This window comes from Muntiacus reevesi, chromosome 2, assembly GCF_963930625.1.
Source record: "Muntiacus reevesi chromosome 2, mMunRee1.1, whole genome shotgun sequence".
Classification (NCBI taxonomy): domain Eukaryota; kingdom Metazoa; phylum Chordata; class Mammalia; order Artiodactyla; family Cervidae; genus Muntiacus; species Muntiacus reevesi.
Window position 1 is genome coordinate 152,398,347 of NC_089250.1, and position 4,409 is coordinate 152,402,755.

Consider the following 4,409-nt stretch of genomic DNA (forward strand, 5'->3'; position numbering starts at 1 on the left):
GACCTTTGCAAGATCTGGGCTTCCGCTAAGGTTTCTACTCAGAACTGGGGCTGTGGGAATGAAACCAGAGAGGGTGCCAGATGGCAGAGTGTGGGAAGTCTCAGGCTGGAAAGGGATGGCCAAGATAAACAAGCGACTGGAGGTCTGAAAAATGAATGGATAAACATCCAGACCAAAGTCAACAGTGCTGGGGAATCCAACCCGGTCTCCGCAGACAGCGAGGTTTGGACATATGAATTCAGCCTCAAGTCCTTGAAAGAACTTTTGTGCATCTGATTCTTAAGCATCCTTGCCTCGGAGTGTTGGGGGTGAGGGACAATCACACAGTTCCTGTAGCACTGCAGGAATTGTTAGATTATCATCAGCATGACTTTCTGTAATATTTCTGCTTAAAAATCAATAGATGACTGGATACTTGTTGATATTAAAGAGATAATGTTAATTTTGATAGTATAATAATGGCATTGTGTTTATGTTTTTAGAAGAAACTTTATCTTTTAGGACTACATACTGAACATTTACAGATGAATGATATGATGTGAATTTGCTACAAAATAATCTGGGCACTCCCCAGAGGCTGGGGACTGGTCATAAACTTAGAGAGCATTATAATAGTCTCCCTACTGTTATATATGATCCTTAAAATTTTCCATAATACAAAGGTTTAAATCAAAGTTATCACAGATACATTTATTTTATATTGCAAAAAAAAAAATACAAACTAGGATCTAATAGAAAACATGTTTTGTTTTGTTTTGTTTATCATAAAGGACTTTGATCTCAGGTATACACAGGACAAAATGAAATGGCACACTGGCAAAATTAAGCCATTTAGAGCTACAGATTAAACATCTTATATCTCAGAATATTTCATGGCAGAATGCCTACGTTTTCCTGTAAATTCACAGATAAAGTGTTTATATTACCATTGGTATTCTTGTTTTCTGGGATAATTGGATGGTGTAGACCTAATTTGGGGGAACAAAAAATTCAAGGAGTAGGATTTACGGTGTGGACCTAAGAGATGCTTCAAACCAGCAGTTATTCCTTGGTTGACCGATTGTCCTGCTTGCCATTGAGCGGGGTCTGGACACAGACTGGGACAGAAAGAGGAAACAGCTACATGAAAGTAAGAAGTCTAACACACCAACCAAAAAGTCCCTGCTGGAATTCTTCTCTGACTCAACTGATTTCCTCCCAGCCTTCTGGTATGATGGGTTATTTTTTTGTGTGTTGTTTATTTGGTTTGTCTTTTCAATCTCTGATAAATTAGAATTATAGTCACTCTATGATGTGTGTTATGGAAAAAAACGAAAAGGCAAACTGTTTAGAATCCTTGTTTAAACTGGAATAGCAGATTCAACTTTGAAAAGTAATACACGATCATTTCCTGACCAGCAAAAGACCCCAAATCCTGTGTGACCAGAGTCAGTATTGATGCAACTGTAGTGTCTGTCGTTTGTTTGCTGTTGTTGGGGGCTGGGTAGAAATGCCCGGCTGCTCCTCTAAAGTATAATTGGCACAGTCGTTGAGTATATAATCTTACTTAGTTTGTGAATGTTGTTAGGAAACCAGCACATGTCATATCACATTGCTTTTAATGCAGTGAAGAGCCAGGTGATCCTGCGCAGCTTGCCCTGTGCGGGAAGGCCATGTGCAGGCCTGCCTGCTCTGCTCGCCGAGTCCAAATCAATTATGCTTTAATCAGGACTGTTTCCGGAGCTGGTCGGATGGAGGTTCAGAATGAAAAGGAAAAATTGCTATTTCTCTCCAGATCCTGTTTGCATCAGTGGACTCCATCTGAGACACATCCTGTTTGACCTCTGGTGTAGCAGGGGAGGGGAATTGTTCTGTTTGACTTTTGACTGTCACTGATCCCAGGGCCTCCACTTTTTTTGAATTTTTTCTTTTTTTTTTTCCCAGGAAAAGTTTGAATTGTACTAAAACTCAGTCATCATCCTGAGTTCAGTGCGGATACATAGTCTGAACTATTCATGCTTCTCAAATAGCAATCCATCACAATCCCCAGGATGCTTGTTTAAAGTTCAAATGTCTAGACCTACCTCAAGACACAGTCTCTGAGAAGATGCTAGTCTAACAAACTAGCCAGTTGATTCTGAAGTGCAGTCAAGATCAAGTATTTGTAACAGGATGAGAACTGATCAAATCCAGCTACCTCATCTCAGACCACTGACTCCAGCAAGGCTCAGTTACCCTATTTTTGCTCTAATGTGGGGAAAATTGTTTTGAATTTGGGGTACCTAGAAAGGACCACCAAAAGAGATGCCTTCACTTGTGGGTCAGTTCAGTTCAGTTCAGTCACTCAGTTGTGTCCAACTCTTTGCAACCCAATGGACTGCAGCACGCCAGGCTTCCCTGTCATCACCAACTCCCAGAGCCTACTCAAACTCATGTCCATCACATCAGTGATGCCATCCAACCATCTCATCCTCTGCCATTCCTCTTCTCCTTCTCCTTGCCTTCAATCTTTCCCAGCATCGAGGTCTTTTCCAATGAGTCGGCTCTTTGCACCAGGTGACCAAAGTATTGGAGCTTCAGCTCCAACATCAGTCCTTCCAATGAATATTCAGGACTGATTTCGTTTGGGATTGACTGGTTTGATCTCCTTGCAGTCCAAGGGACTCTCGAGAGTCTTCTCCAAAACCACAGTTCAAAAGCACCAATTCTTCAGCATTCAGCTTTCTTTATAGTTCAACTCTCACATCCATACATGACTACAAACCATAGCTTTGACTAGACGGACCTATGTTGGCAAAGTAATGTCTGGTTTTTAATATGCTGTCTAGGTTGGTCATAGCTTTTCTTCCAAGGAGCAAGTGTCTTTTAATTTCATGGCTGCAATCACCATCTGAAGTGATTTTGGAGCCCCCAAAAATAAAGTCTGACACTGTTTCCACTGTTTCCCCATCTATTTCCCATGAAGTGATGGGACCAGATGCCATAATCTTAGTTTTCTGAATGTTGAGTTCTAAGCCAACTTTTTCACTCTCCTCTTTGACTTTCATCAAGAAGTTCTTTAGTTCTTCTTCACTTTCTGCCATAAGGGTGGTGTCATCTGCATATCTGAGGTTATTGATATTTCTCCTGGCAATCTTGATTCCAGCTTGTGCTTCATCCAGCCCGGCATTTCTCATGATGCACTCTGCATATAAGTTAAATAAGCAGGGTGACAATACACAGCCTTGATGTACTCCTTTCCCGATTGGAACCAGTTTGTTATTCCTTTCCAGTTTTAACTGTTGCTTCTTGACCTGCATACAGATTTCTCAGGAGACAGGTCAGGTGGTCTGGTATTCCCATCTGTTTCAGAATTTTCCAGTTTGTTGTGATCCACACAGTCAAAGGATTTGGTGTAGTCAATAAAGCAGAGGTAGATATTTTTCAGGAAGACTTAAAGACAACAACTCCGTACATGATGTGTACAGAGTGATCAGTGAGAAGCAGAAGGTCAGTTCGAAGGCTACTGTCAGACCCCATTCAAGTTTTCACCAAGGCATATCAAAAAGAGAAAAGTAGGGATTTCCTGGTGTCTCAGTGGTAAAGAATCAGCCTGCCAATACAGGAGGCACAAGTTCAGTCCCTGATCCAGAAAATCCCACATGCCAAGGAGCAACAAAGTCAGTATTTTTATTTTGTTGCAAAGCAACAAAGCCAAACTACTGAGCTGGTGCTTTAGAGCCCAGGAGTTGCAACTACTGAGCCCGCATGCTACATCTACTGAAGCCCAAGTGCTCTAGAGCCCATGTTTCAGAAAACAAGAAGCCACCCACCACAATGAGAAGCCTGGACACTGCAACTAGAGAAAGTCCACACAGCAGCAAAGACCCAGCACAGCCAAAAATAAATAAATAAATAAAATTTTTTAAAAGAGAAAAATAAGGTAAAGTTAAATTTATTCAAATTATTCTGTGATTGTGTTAGCCACATCTTTCTGAAGATGTTAAAATACCTATCTTAGTCCATTTTGGGCTACTATAACAGAATACTACAGACTGGGTAGCTTATAAACAATAGAAATGTATTGTTCATAGTTCTGGAGGCTGGCAAGTGTAAGATCAAGGTTCCAGCATGGTTGGTTTCTGCTGAGAGGTCCCTTCCTAATCCATAGCCTGCACTTTCTTGCTAAGTCCTTACATGGTGAAAGGAGCTAGGGAACCTCTTTTATAAGCCCTGGTCTGGGGACTCCCTTGGTGATCCAGTGGCTAAGACTCCATGCTCCCAATACAGGGGGCCTCGGTTCAATCCACGGTCGGGGAACTAGATCCTCCATGCTACATGACTCAACTAGACGATTCTACATGCCACAACTAAAACCTAGTGTAGCCAAATTAAATGCAAAATTTTTTTAAATAAAAAGCCTTAGTCCCATTTATGAGGGTTCAACTTTC